Source organism: Meleagris gallopavo, chromosome 6 (genome assembly GCF_000146605.3).
Source record: "Meleagris gallopavo isolate NT-WF06-2002-E0010 breed Aviagen turkey brand Nicholas breeding stock chromosome 6, Turkey_5.1, whole genome shotgun sequence".
Classification (NCBI taxonomy): Eukaryota; Metazoa; Chordata; class Aves; order Galliformes; family Phasianidae; genus Meleagris; species Meleagris gallopavo.
In genome coordinates this window covers 43,526,536-43,541,889 of record NC_015016.2, presented here as the reverse complement: position 1 = coordinate 43,541,889, position 15,354 = coordinate 43,526,536, and positions in this window count along the sequence as shown.

Here is a 15,354-nt window from a genome sequence, read left to right as displayed (position 1 = left end):
CACACAAACCTCCAGACCTTAGAAAATATTCTCACATACACCTCAAAATTTCCAGAGAGGAGAACTAATTTGTTTTTCTTGTTTAAATCTCACGCTATGACAGTTTTTGCAGCTGGCAGTGTGCTCACAGCACTTCAGCAAAGCAGCCTCTCCGCGTGCTGCAGTGCTACCACTGTGTCACAGGCAAGAGAAAGGCAGAAAGAAATGCAGAAGCCCAGTAGGTATCCCCCTTCTTTTCCTTTGGTTATCATACTTTGCTATCTTAGTTCAGAGTTTTTTGTTTTGCCCAACTAGAACTATCTTTGTATCCTGTAAAGTCTACCACTCTTTGTTCTGTCCAGCAAACAAGATTTACATGCAGGTGCTAGCATCTCTTGCCATATACCTGGAAGATAGGTTTGTTAAACAGATTCTTGTGGCTGAAATTCTTCCTCTCAGCTTTATCTTGTTTTGCAGGGACTCCCTATCCTTCCTTTGTTCTTCCCAGATTTCAGCTTATTTTGCAAGGACATCTTATTCTTGTTTTTCCTTCACAGTGGACACCAGGAGCTTCTCCATTAACATCATATGCAACTTAAAAAGTTACAACTCACATTTGATTTTTAGCTTTCTTAACGGAGATATTTTTGAAATAACGCCGTGAAAACGTAGGAAATAATATTTAAAGTAGTGCTTTGCTTTTTAGCATGAATGAATTTAAAACTCCAGATTTACTTCTAACTTCTTTGCTTTTTCATGATTAACTTTCCCAGATGCTGTAGTCATCGTAGCCTGATGTAGAAATACGCGGAAGTAATTTAATATGAAGATGGAAAAGGCTTGGATCTATCTTGGATAGATAGAGCAAGTTCACATCCGTCTGTAGAAAAAAATGGTCTTGCAATCCTTTTTGACAATGAGGAATGAAGGAACATCCTGGCATCTATTCTTATCTGAATATCTGGAAGCTACTGAGGGCCTAGCAAGATGGAAGAGAGACTTGTCAGGCATGACGCTGTCAGAAGAGTAGAAAGTTGTACAGCCTGTGCTCCCAAGAGCAGCGTGACCCATCTTTATGCAGAATAAAGCATATCGCTCTTGCAACAGGAGTCTGAACAAAGGGATCTGCAAAGGAAATGTGTTAGGTACAGCAAGCTCTGTATTTGGGGTTACTGTATTTTCATTGCATTGTGAGCACCCAGAGATCACCTGTCCTTGTTCCAAATGGGCCCTGACTTCCGCTGCACAGCACTGTCAGGAGGTGCTGGTTCAAAGGCTGAAGGGTCACATCAGCACAATGGTATGAGCCCTGGGTGAATCAACACAAGCGTGTAGTACTGATGCTCACCTCTACCAGTTCAAAAGCTGGCCCCAGCTCTGCAGCAAGTTCACCTGTAAGCTGGGGCTTCCCACATGCAGCACCACACATCATAGGCAGGAATGGAGTGGGAACAGGCAGAAATCTGGCAGCATGATGGGCTGGTGAATTGTCCCCTTTCCTTCATATCTGATTGCCCGCCCTATCTGAGGGACCTGACCAACCAGCACAGGAAGGCTGGGCTATATCTGCAGTGACTATCTGCAAGGGTCTTTTTTCAGTGAAAGGCATTTTGCTTACATCAACAAATCACCTCTGGAGGTAAACAATAAGCACAGTCCCATTAAAAGCTGGACCCATAAGTAAAGCAAAGGAGCTGCAGAAGAACTGCAAGTGCCAGCCTCAAAGTTGTCCTGAAAACCCTCTGTGCAGTGGAGAAGACCTTCTGTAACTCTAGAAAACAAGGCTGCATTGCACTAAAACTCAGCAGCAGTGAGGCTGGTATTAGCCATATGTATTTGGACACCAAAGGTTTTGTATTTTGTTATGAGAAAGGAAGGAAATACTCGATAAGATTCTACTTTTAAAACTGCTTCTCATCCCAAAATGGTTATCTAGCAAGTGGTATCTGTATTGAAATGCCAGAGGAGGCTGAATTCCTCTGCAGCAGTCAGAAAATGTTTGTTTTCTGCATAAGAAAAAGTCTAAAAGCCTCCATATGGAAGCAGAAAGATTTTTTGGCATTTAAAGAATTAGCACAGAGAAGAAATTGATGGTTCAAGATATTTCTAGGACTGACTGCAGCAGAACTGCAGGGAAACAAACAAAACAAAACAAAACAGGAAAGAAAAGAAATAAAAGCAAAAGCATTAACAGTATGCACATTGACAAGCTACCTGGACAGTGGGAAAAAAGTATATTTGGGAGGCCAAGTACCTTCAACACTGCTGTAGCTAAAGTAATTAAATAAATAAACTGATACTTTCAACAGTGCTACACTAAAATAGAGCAAACACAAATTAGTGGCCATTCAAGAATTGTACACAGATGTTAATTGGAAAGGGCTTTCAAGTAACATAGCACAACTTGTACTAAGTTGTCTAGGAAAGAGATTAGTTCTTTCCTTTCGGTTTATAAAAACATACTCGAGGTCTGCACAAGCCACAGCCAACCTATATGGCTCAGCCCTGATCCACTGGAGCTCCCTTGGGGAAAAAATGTCATACAACCCTTCCAAAACTGGAGGGATTCTGAAGACCATTGTTACTAGGAATAAGATGTTACTGAGCTAGATTTGCAGCCTCAAGTGAGTCACAGAAGAGAGGCATCAGCATGCTCTAGTTGGAGCAAAAGTCTTGTCTGCTTTCACGAGAGGCTGACTCCAATCTGAAATACAACACTGCCACTCTGCAAAACATGTTTCTCCCTTCAATCTTGATGTGATTGCAGCGTGGTGATATTCAAATACTATGAAAATTAATTTAAAAGAGAGTCCATTTGCAGGTGGTATGTCATTTGATAATCTGCATCTCTAAGCAAGAAGTTAGAGAAAATACATTGCAGAGCCAAGTTCAGGCACTGCAAACACACTGTAGCAGTAATATGAAGGAAAACAGGGCAGAGGAAGAGAGCATCTCCCCTCAGGGGAAAAGCAGCCTTACTGATGAATGAGTTAAGACGATTAATAGCTAGAAGATCAAAGGCTGGAAACTAAAATCAGTGTTAATATAAGCTGTCCACGCAGGTGACAAAAGCTCAGATCATGGTACAAAGACCATGGAAGAAGTCAGAAGACTTCAGGAAAGAAGTAAGAAAGCTAACTTGCTTTAGACCCCTCTTTAAGATGGAAGAAGAAAGAAGCCTAAATGTCAGGCTGCCACACAGAGGGCTGCAGGAAGGCTCACAAGCCATAAAATCTAACCTAAGCATGCATGCAGGCAGCAGTAGGGATCTTGTCTCTGCCAGCTCACAGGCAACCCAAATGAGGGCCAGAGCTTCATAGGAAAAGGCTTTTCAGGATCTTTCCTGAGGACAAAAAGCATTTGAGCCTCAGGACATTGGTACACGTGTGCTTCATCTTGTGCCCACGGGCAGGCTTTAGGAAGCCTGAAGACCTACAGGGAAGGAGCAGAAAGTCTGATTCCAGAGTTGGCAACAGATGCTACACAGAAGGACTTGAAGTACAAATATCCTTTAAACAACAATGGTAACATGCACTCGTCTGCTCATAGCAAATATCAACCAGAGATAGAAATTTCTTCAAGGCTGCGAGGACAGAAGGCTCTATACATTTTATCAGATGCAACTATGTGGGTTACAATGAAATCTTCACCTCAGCAAAGACAAAATACAGAGGTATCTTCAAGGGAGAAAAAATTCAATTGTAAGACATAGAGCCCACGTACCCTTCAGTACCCCATTGTATTGAAGTTTAATAGTGCTGTTGGAGCCAGATGCAGCTGGTCATTGGCCTTGAGTTTTGTACTCGAGGGGCACAAAGCTAAGGAACTGCCTTGCCAGGTAAGCATCCCTGCTAAATAACCCTGATTGATCTATCAAATTATAACAGTGCTCTGAAAGGATGAGCAATGCTGCTATCTTCATGGTTCAAGGCTTCACAGTTGAATGAAATCATCTCTTGTCAGCTTTCTGCAGGCTCTGTCAACTCCACAGATACTGCATCACACAGGTTGAAATCCTGTCTTAGTTAACAAATGCCCTTGCTAGCTGGGTCTAGAAGTGTGCCTGGGAAATTTTATGAATAAGGTACTACATGCTGAATGATGCCTTCATGCATGAGGGTACAATGCAAGAGAAAGGTACCAATAGTTGGAGAAACAGGAAGTTGAAAGCTCCTGCACAACAGAGAAATCAAATGTTTACTCAAGGGGATCCAAAAACAGGAGAGCATGGCACATGGGGTGAGCTTGCAAAGAAACCACTGACTCCCATCACTGCTGGATTTCCTCTCCACGGGCAGCACAGCCCTAAGCAGAACCTCTGTGTAGGTTGGTGACTTATGGCTGGATGTGGACACCCAGTGCTTCCTAAGCAGATGTAGGAAAAGAAGAAAGCCAACAGGGAAAGATATGAACAGAGAATATCTAGCTGGATTGCACAAGATACAGAGCTTTGAATCTGCTGACAGCCAGAAAGTCTGTCCTCCCCTTTAGCCTACGCAGATGTTTTCGTTAAAGTATTAGGTACAGCTCATTATAACAGCATCAAGATGTTTGATCGAGCATTACTGTTTACAGCAGAGAAAGAGCACTAGCTAACAGAGAAATTGGAGGTTCTTTTTCAAATATGCTGTGGCTAGCAAATTTTAGTAACCGTATTTTTTATAGAGGGAACAACGTGACCCCATTGTGACAATATAGATGTTTACCCATTTTGCCTGGACTGCAGACACAAAAACAGCTTTCTGTGCAACAGCACTTATTTGGGTATGTTTTAGTCCACTGAAGCAGAAGCATCCCAGACTTGTCAGATTCCCTGAAGTTCATGCTGAATGGCCAACACATTTAAGAGAAAGAAAAAAAACAAGCAGGAAGTATTCTGGAAAACCAGTGGAAAGGTTTCTAAGTGACATCTTGGTAATAAAGTCACAAAAGAAAAGCATGAAGTGAGTAAAGGTAAACAATGATGTATTTGAAATTTAATTTTCTGCCAAATAATTGCTCCAAGATGCCTTTTAGCAGACATACTGCTAATGCTGGAGATGCTAGATACATTGAGGTACAGCAAGGTATCCCAGTTAGCTATACCTCTTAGATATCCCATAGCCAATAGAGAAGCATTGCCAACGGGACCCTGCTCTAGGCTTTCCATTGCACTGATGGTAGTGGCAGTTTATTGAGATGATACACCAAGCCTCCAGAGCAGTTCCCAGGTCCCCAGTTTTCCTCCTTTCTTGCGAGTCAGTTTACAGAAGCTGATTGCATTTACAGCTTTGATGAGCTCTGTGCATTTGTGAGAGCACAAATTAAATATTGCTTCAGCCCATGTGGGGATGTACAAAGCCCCACTGGCACACTGGTGTTTTACCTCCACACTTGCTGAAGGATTACATTGCCACCTCTCAGATACCTTACTTTCCAGATCGTACACACTGCATTAGGAACTCATTCCTGGATCTACAGCAACTTGTAATGTGCATGTAATGAGAGACATCTGCTGTGGGGGCTCTCAGCCTAGCCCACCACGCAGTGAAGTGGTATCAGTCCTATGCCCGCCTACACGGAGCCCCCCAGGTGCAGCCAAATTGATGCTCCCTGACCTCCCATCCTATTTTGCTACTGAACCACCTTACAGCCTCCCTCACCTGGACTCCTTTCCTCAATCTACACAGTCACTGGCCAGCACAGAGAGCTTATGGACCTGTGGAAGCAATGTTTCTGTACCTTTGAGCACTTGCTTGTATGGAGAGCCTCCTCCTGCAGCCCTGTGCAGACAGCTGGGAGTTGTCACCCTTTGCCTTGTGAAGCCCTAAGCCTATTTGCTGCTGTAGCATCACCGAAGCAGCAAAACCTTCACCAGGGCAATGGGAAAGTAGACAGTGGACTGACGGGAAGGACATCACAGCCTCTCAGAGCTCTGTGAGATGCCTACTTTGTTATCTCGACAAAGACATGCTGCCTGAGGAGCCTATCTTACAAGAAAGCTGTATTTTTAAAAGCCATTTTAAAAAATCCTGAAAAGGATGAGGGATCAGAGAAGTACAAAAAAAAAAAGGAGCTGTAATGAGAAGTCAATGAAAAAATGGAATAGTACGGAACACGAGCTCATTGGAGGTTGCTTTTCTTATCATATGTGAGCCTCTCATGGTTTGTCAGCAGAACCTATTCCTGCAAGCAGGCACAGAGCAAGTCCACTGTTGTTAACACTGGGTGATCTCATCACCTGTGCTTGAGTTAGACAAGACTTCCCACCAAGAAGAAGGAGAAATACCTTTTTGGCACAGCACACCAGTGCACTCACATGTCTTGCCTGCAGCCAAAACGTCAAGCATGGCTGCAGTAGGCAACCTCTAGGATTACTTTACTTTGAAATTTGGTTTCCTGAAAAATATGCATGGTGCTCTGGAGGGGACAGAATTTACAAGACACTTTGTCAGATATTCTCTATAATAACATCATCTGACAACTGTCAAATGCCCACAGATCAGCAGGGTGAGCAGCAAACTCAGCTGGCTCTACTAGGAACTTTATGGAATTTTTGCATGAGTTTGTCCTACTGAAAATAGGGCTTTAGTTATGCTTGAAAGGAGGTGAAGAGATTGTTGTTTCTGTGTTTCATGTGGAAGAGCCTGAAGCAAACCCAATGACACTGCATTTCGCTTACCTTTAAACTCTGAATCTACCTCTGGGGACCATAAAGTTCATGCTGAGAAACAAAAACAGCAGAAGAAAGGCACTTCTGAGACAATATTAAAATATTTGAGAAACTCTATGGTGAGGCAGAGAGCTCAGGAGCTTGCCATGCAGTCCTCTTGTCAGGAGACTTTCAGAGAGGGGCGGATCTAGCAAATTAATGTTACTAGGATGATAAAATTTATATCACATTGGGAACAAAAAGGAAATAGCCCAGCAACAAAAACAGAGATGGAAAAAGATGTAAAGGGTACTTCATTGCAGCACTTTTCTTTCCTGTAATGCTTTCCCCTTGCCTGTGTGCTGGTTTCTTTTGATCTGTGTGTCCTCCCTTGCGACAGCTCGCAGTGGGCTGCCAGGAGGCTCAGAGAGTGGAGCAAATCAATTGGCTTGAGTGCAGGCTGGGAGGAGATGGAAGGTGGTCTCCAGGGACTGGCACAGCAAGAGAAAGAGTTGCCTTGGCCTTTCTTTACTGGCGTCCCAGTGCTGTCATAGCAGAAAAACTTTGAACCTGAAAGTGTGCCAGCAATGCCCATGCTGTCGATCTGGCCAACTTGGAAAGCACCAAGCAGGCTGACAAGGTATTTGTGCCAGCTCCTGGCAGACATAATTGCCAAAACAGAAACACAGAACTTAAAACTGGTGATGCTTCAGAAGAAAGAGAACAGCAACAACCCACCGACACTAAAAGGCCATCTGGTGACAGTGCTCCAAACCCACCAACAGTCAGCCATCATGGGGGACTTACACTGTGCTTACACCCAGTGACTACACCAGGCTCAGAAACCTCTTTTTTCTTTTTCTTTTTTTAATCTGGGATGCTAACAAACATATGAAAGTAAGCCATCAGCTCAGCCTGACTTCAGTTACCAACAAGATCTGTTGCTTGTGAGCCTCAGCCACCAAGCCACGAAACAACCTCTCTCTTGAATCCAAGCTCCTATCTGACCCCTTGCTGGCTGAACATTTAAAACTGGTCATCATGTACTTGGGAAGGATGAGGAAAGCTAGAAGTTAAGGTCCCTCTACTGGAAAGCCGTTTCACCTCTGATTCAGAGTGGCAGACAGCCTCAGTCTTAGAAATCACACAGGCAACTGGAAAATCACTCTCTCCCCTCATCTGACGCAAGCAAGGGTTGTGGCTGGTGAGCCAGCTGCACCTCAGCATCTCCAAAACTGCTCTGCAAGGGGTGGGTGAGCTATGGCTGTTGTTCCTTCTGCAGAATCTGTCTTCAGAGCATGGGAAGCCATACTTGAAATTCTGCTCCAGCTGACATCGCAAAGAGAAGGGGAAGCTTCATGTCTTTGCTCAACCCCTAATGCCCCACACAGGGAGAGGGGAGGGAGGCTACTGCCCATCCCCGTGAGCCTTGGCCCTTTGCCTACGTGCCACAGTGTGGCACAGGATCTTTCCCAAAATGAACTTTCTTAATATTGCTGTTACTTTTTAGGAATAAGCCAGTCGTTTCCGCTGAGAAATATTGCACTTTTTGTTAGTCGATAAGAAAGGCAATTGAAATCCCATTGTGGCCTCCAGCATGTAACACTCTGAAGGTTAGCTCCAAATGTTTCCCAGTGCAGAATTAACCAGAACATACATCATCGCTTTTACGGGCAGCATCATTTCTGATATCTCCAAAGATAACAGTATGGATCAGGGGGATTATCGTGGCATTAGCTGCTCTGATTACCTTCCCTACAGTTTAATAACAAGAGCACTTAGACTGTAGGTGTATCAACAGAGTTTCAGATTTGCGAGCAAAGAAAGTTGGGGGTTATTAGCAGAACGAGAGGATAGAAAAGGTCACGCGCTGAAATATGCCTCTCAGGATGCAGCTGACATATTCGGTGGGGCAGGGAAGTGATTTCTCAATACAGCACCATGAGTATTCTGATGAGAAGCAGTAGGGACTTTGAAGATACATCTTGTCACATCCAGGCTGCTTTGGCTGCAAACTTAACCCATTAGAAAATAAGGCAACCACATTTGGCAACATCCGCCTTTTAAAAGCCTTATCTATGCTCTGCGCACGCTTCATTATGCTCCTGTTTATCTGCCACTGTCTATGGTGACAACTGCACTGGCTCCTGGATTACTTTTATTTTATTTAGTCAGTAAGAAGACATTACTCCCCCAGAAATAAAAAGCCAGAAAATGGGGTTTCTGCAAAATGGTGGCTGCTGGCTCCACTATTGCTCCTCCTGCCCGATGCCTTCCCCAAGGAGATCACTGCTCTCTCCAGAGGAACTCTCTGGTCGGTATTTTACTGAGGAAAGCAGAGGGGTTGCTGAAGAACCTTACAGCTAAAATTACAAGCTACCAATGAGATTAAACATTTTTCCCAGGCACATTTACTGGAGATAATATAGAATAAGTTTACATTTCTATTGTTCCTGCTCTCTCTGCTTGTTAAAGTGCAGAAGACAATCCGTAGTTGCTTATTTTGTATCTAAGCAACTGTCAGACTCTATATCTACTAATAAGAAAGGGTATAATTATATGCTGCTACTTTAATTAGCAGCAGATGCCTATGTTTATGAAGTAAAATGTAAGATTTTCTGAAGTGCAGTCTTGCTTATATGCAAATTGCAAGAGCACTTTCACGGGCTTTTAAAGCTTTTAATGGGCCTGGGCAGCTCACGTGGGGAAGGGCAGGAGGTTCACACAGCCCACTGCTGGTGCTTCAGAGCTCTGTTGTCCCAAAGGCCTGTTTGGGAGAGCGGTGAGGTGAGGGCAGATCAGTGCCTGCAGTGCCCTTCTGACACCACCAGCACTGGAGCAAAGCAGGTGGCTACCCTGAGCCAAAGGGCAAAAGCCACCTGCTTTGGGCACCTGCTATAGTGCCCTGGAGACGCAGCTGGAGAGCAGCTGAGATGGGAAAGAATCCTTAATGTCAATTCTTGATCTCATCGAGGTGCTTCAGCAGCACATAGTGATGCAATGCAGCATTTTTCTTCGGAAGAAATAGCAGCAGGACTAGTGCTGAGGGGCTCTGCATGTAAGAGCACATGAGAGTACCAACAAAACATCGTCTCCATGCAAACATGTGCAGACACAGTATATAAATGAGAATAACTTTGTCCAGGATAGAAAATACTTGTTAGATAAGTCTTTAATTTCTGTTAGTCTGTATTTTTAGTCTCGTTTCCATAGAAACAGCACTTGTGATGGTACTGTCCTGCAAGGCAGCGAGTGGATGTACATAAGTGTATGTTCATATGTGCATTCCCTCTTACCTCCTGAAGCTTTGAATGAATTTCCCAGCAAAGTTGGAAGATCCACAGATAGCCAGATGCAACCAGTTTTGAGAGAGCATCTGGGTAAGGCAGAAGTGGTTGTGCAGTTCCCCAGCCAAAGAAATCTCATCAGAGGACAGAGAGCCTGCCAAGAGGGGAACAAGAGGTGGGCCACTGCTGCATCTCCAGGAGCCTCTGCAGCAGAGCCCATCCTCGTATGTACACCAGCCCCTCTGAGACACACTGCCAGCCATGAGCTACGTGGCCATGGGAAATCTGTTCCCATGTTTGGGAATCAAGTCTCCCCTTCAGATGCCTGAGAAGTGCAAGAATTTGCATGAAGGCTTGGCATGCCAACAGAATAATTGATGTCTGTCTTCGTCTTTATCCATCTTTTGGAGTCTCTTGCCTTGCTCCATGTGCAACTGAGGGATAAAAGGTGGAGCAGCCAACCAAATTTGGCCCATTTCTTCAGCAAAATCTATTGTGCCACCTCTCATGGCTTCAAATGCAAGATAAAGGACGGGTCGGATCATCAATCTAAATTAGAGAGAAATGCTGATTGTCTGCCCTCATATTTCTCATTCTAGAAAGTTACCAAATCCTTTAGCATACCTCTATATTCCTAGATTTTACACCCCTCTGTCGCAGGTGTTAATCCAATCACAAGACTTAAATTACACAAGGCTGCACCCTAGCAGGCAGCAAGGGCTTGCAAGCACACAGCCCTGCCTTTGTCTATTTTCCTGCACTTTCTAATCCCTAATCCGCCCTCTGCGAGAGCTGGCAGCCACGGCTGTGCTCGCTGCAGTGCAGGCTGGCAGCAGAGAAACACGCCAGATGCTTTCCCACAGAGCCCGGGTTTGCTCTCGCTCTTATTCCTCGGTTGTCAGTCCTCGCTGAAGGTCACCCCAACAGAAAATTTCTGTTTGTGCTTGGCCTTCACACACGTGGTGCTGAGGCACAGTGTGCAAAGCAATGCTCCTATAGCAGGTACTGCTATGAGCACATATGGAGCAGAGGAAGCTGGTGGAGTGAGACACCTGCTCACTGAAGCATTAGCATTTATTTGAAAGCTGCAGAGAGCGGTTTATCACGTAAGATCTTTGTCACAAAGCCCCATCAGCCTTACCTCAAATAGGCTTTAAAAAATTCATTCGTGCCTAAGGTTAGCTGTAGAAAGCCAGTGTAATTGTAATTAATGTGCTACAAGTGGAAAGCAGCTTTATTTGCACCCGTGGCCATTTTCAAAGTGATCTGTATGGCTGTTTAGCAGTATTTCAGGATTCTCTCTTTGCAGTGGGGTCTTTGTGCCTTCTGCTGCACACAGTTAGCTTTTACAGCTGGTCCTTAAGTAACATTCAGCAACATAACGTCTACTGCCAGCCCACTTTTGCACACTGCTGTGTGGTGTGATACGAATACTCCCCTCCTATGATCCCAAAATACAGCGAGTACAACTCCAGGGAATAGCATGCAAAAGCACAAGAAGTTTCTGCTTCCATTACCCCGAGCATCCAGCTCCTCTCCTCCTGCTCCTCCCCGTGGCGCTGAGACCACACAGAGTGCAGCCACCACGAAGCGAGCAGTTATGGCCCCGGAGAGCCCTAATACCCCTTTGTCCCCTGAGCTTCCTCCACCATAACAGCAGTCTGCTACAGGCTGTGCAGCATTTTGGGCCCCTCCAGCCCTGCAGAAATGAGTGCACGTCCCGCTGTGTGACCACCTGCAGGACACGTTGCTTGGATGCCCACCAGCGTGAGTGGTTATCTGAGCAGTGGCCCCTGTCTGCAGGGAAGGGGCACACGCCTGTTGCTAAATCCCCTTTAGAGATTAGGATGAAAATTTTATGTCATCCTATGTAGAAAGGATATTAATTATTGCAGGTTATTGCTATCAGCATGTCAAGCAACCTACTGCCCCTTAATTAAAAATAATGGGCAGAAGGTGTCCCTGTGTGGAAAAACAGAGGGTGGGGCTGTCTCCATTTTACCCACTGACCACCCCAGGTGAAATACCTCATATAGCCAACGGTGGGGGGAGAAAAAAACCCCTTTAAATCCAAAATAACATCTTCTGGAGATTTGCAGGTGATGTTTAGCTTTCTCTGGTCTCTTCACAACAATCTTTTTATAGCATAGCAAAACTTTCCTTCCATAAGCCTGTATCATTTTGTCTCGACCCATAACAACGCTGTTCAAAATTTTCCACGCAAAACTGATGATGCCATTGAGACGCAAGGATTTAACAGCAGTGCAGTAAGCGGGGGATAACGTCTTGTCTTTCTATACAATGCCACCCAGCGGTACCAAACTGCCAGCCACTCTTCCTTCCTTAGCTATGTTTGGGGACTGGAAGTGCACTGCAAAGTTTTGTTTAATGCGACAAGAAAAAATAGAATTCAGCACGGCCACATGATAACGTCAGAAAACAGCAGAACATCACACAGCATATTTGCTGGATTAACATCTGTTTCTGTGCTAGATCTCATCTCCTTTTCTGCTTATGGAAGTTAAAAATTGCAGGAAAATACAGAGTAATGAAAATTCCAAAACGTGGAATGTTCCATCACTAATAAAGTGTAACTAGTGACAGCAGGAGGCTGAATGGAGAAGAGACGCAGCTTTCAATTTGAAATGGGGGCATGGCTTATTGGGCATGCTGGTGTTGGGTTAACAGTTGGACTAGATGACCTTAGTGGTCTTTCCCAACCTTAATGATTCCATTAATTTAAATTTAAAAACTTCATAAGGCCACTCCTATCTTACCAGTAGTTCTTGTGCTCATGTCTCATCCTGCTGTGTCTCCTTTCCTATGGGCACGTCAACACCAATCGTGATTCCTCTGCCCAGGTCAGTCACTCCAGGTGTTATCCTACCCATTTCTAAAACCTGACTACAGCCTATAGCCAGCCTGTGCCAACACTGTCAAATCTACCTGATCTGTTGCATCTTTCTTTTTCCCTTCCCAAGACCCTCTCTGCCCATCACCAGCCCTTTGCTATCACCCAGCAGCTTCTGTCCCACTAGAAATCACCCTACAAATGAGCTCCCTTCCTTGCTATTACTTCTCCTACTGCCCAAAGACAATGAGGGAAAAAAAGCTTCCTTCTCCATTAAAACCTTTTCTGGAACTTCTCCCTCTCTCCTCATAGTTAAATCTCCATCTCTTTTTTCCTTCCTTTTACTAAAACTGTTCTGTATCTTCTTCTGTTTCCACTAATTCTGGAGCCCTTTCCATCTCAATTCTGTTTTCCTTATACCACCCAAAAGGGTAAGGTTTATCACTTCTTTCAATCAGTATCTCAGTTCTTCCATTCTACCTCCTCTTTCTCACCTTGGTTGATGAGCATGCTTGTTTCTCTTGCAGCCTCCAGCTGCCCTTCAGCTTCCATCCCACCTGCTCCTGGTTTTTGCCTGACCACACTGACATCTTTCCTCCATCAGTGTTTTTCTCCCTTATCTGCTGCTCCTGTTGGAGCTGCCCCACAGCAACACTGCAGCTGCTACCACTGACGCACCTTCCTCCTGCCAGTAACATGCTGCTTTTTTTTGCTCCAGCTCTCCAATGGGTCAAAGTAATACTCTACATCCATTTTGCTCCAACACTGCTTCCTTGCAGCATCAGTTTGGCCATGATCAAATAACCCTGCACTGCATGAGCTAAGGAATGCACAATGTTTTTTACGCTTGGACTGTTACAATAGATGTAGTTACCTCCATGCCTTGCGGTCTCTGCAGTTCGGGCCGCAGGTCATCCATCAGGGAGATGCCAGGATATCTACGTTCACTTAAAATTGGCAGTGTTTAATTAAAAGCCACTCACCTGTCCTTCCAGCAAGGTGAGTCCGGGATCTCTTACTGCACACAGGCACGCCAAGTGAGCGGCTGGAATTGCTGCCATGAGTGGTGGCAGACCGCCCTCTGCTGCTTCCCGACGTGTTCTGCTGTCTGAGAGCAGGGGCTGGGGGTCCTCTCTTACATGGGTGTGCGCCTCAGGAAAGATTTAAGCAGACACAGAATAGGAGGCTCAGCAAGGTGCGGCACTGAGGAGACTTGGAAATCCCAAGCACGAATTACAGAATGGTTTAGACAATCTGCAGACGCCGTGCAGATGATGCTAATGTTAATTATTGACCAAGGATCTGACTTTGGCAAAGCAGTTTTCTCTAAGCATCATCATGCACTGAAAAGCAGGCCAATGGATAACAACTGAGCTCAAAAACCACAAATACTGCACTGGCCAAAATATATGGGACAATCTCAGTGGCAGTCAGTTAGAAGCCCAGTCTGCACAACCTCAGCCACAAAGTGAGCACAGCCCCCCTTTCCTTCCTCCTGTGCCTCATGGTCTTAGCACTGCAGAGGAACCTGTGGTCAGCATCAAGGTACTTCCATTAGTAGAAGTGCCTGAGGCAGGCATGGGAGGTCCCAGTTGGGCCAGGCCCAGGTTGCATCCACTAAGAAACACCACAGCACAGGATCTCATTGCTCAGCACTGCTCTGAGAACAGCCCAGTATTCCTGCAGCCTGGATCCAGTAACACTTCTCCCCAGAAATATCTGAAGCACGCTTAGAGAGCAAGAGTGGTCCCGAGACTATTCTCAGTGGGCAGTAATTGCCACTCAAGTCAGGCAATTAGAGAGCACACTTGCTGGCCATACTTCCTGTAGTCAGCAGATTCAAAAAAAGTTGTGAAAGTGGGGCTCATTACAGAAAACATTAAGCTTGGATGGCTGTGGCTCTGCTCCGCCTGCCAGCGCCCATACACACAGCCTTCACCCAGGCAGCAATAAGCAGTGTCCAAAAGTCAGGTAGAAATGTTCCCAGGCTTCCAACCAAACGTGGTTACTTGAAGAAAACTTAGAAGAAAAGGGTATCTTTCCCTGTATTATTCTGTTAACAAAAGCAATTGAACTTGAAGGCCAAAAGCATTCAGCGAGAGGTCGCTCTCTATTCTTCCATCATTCATGAACCTAGCCTGCTCTCTTCTTCCTCCACCTCACCCAAATGTATACAAATCCAACTGATGAGTTTCAAGTCAGCCTAATTTTACTTTTAGAATTTAAATTAAGTGCTAGAGTGGTAACTTCTGGCCAAGAAAGACAGTGAGATCATGAGGTGTGTTAAAAAGAACGTGAGGCCCCGTGAGGCCTCATCTGGAGCATAATGTCCACATCTGGGCTCCTCGGTTCAATAAAGACAGGAAACTTCTGGAGAGAGTCCAGAGGAGGGCTATGAAGATGGTGAGGGGCCCGGAGCACCTCCTTCATGAAGAAAGGCTGAGAGAGCTGCGGCTCTTCAGCCTAGAGAAGGCTGAGAGAGAATCCCACTGCTGTTTATAAATACCCAGTGGAAGGGCAGACTCTTTTCTGTGGTACGTAGCAACAACAGAGCAAGGGACAGAAACTGGAACACAGGAAATTTCATACAAACAAAAGACAGACCT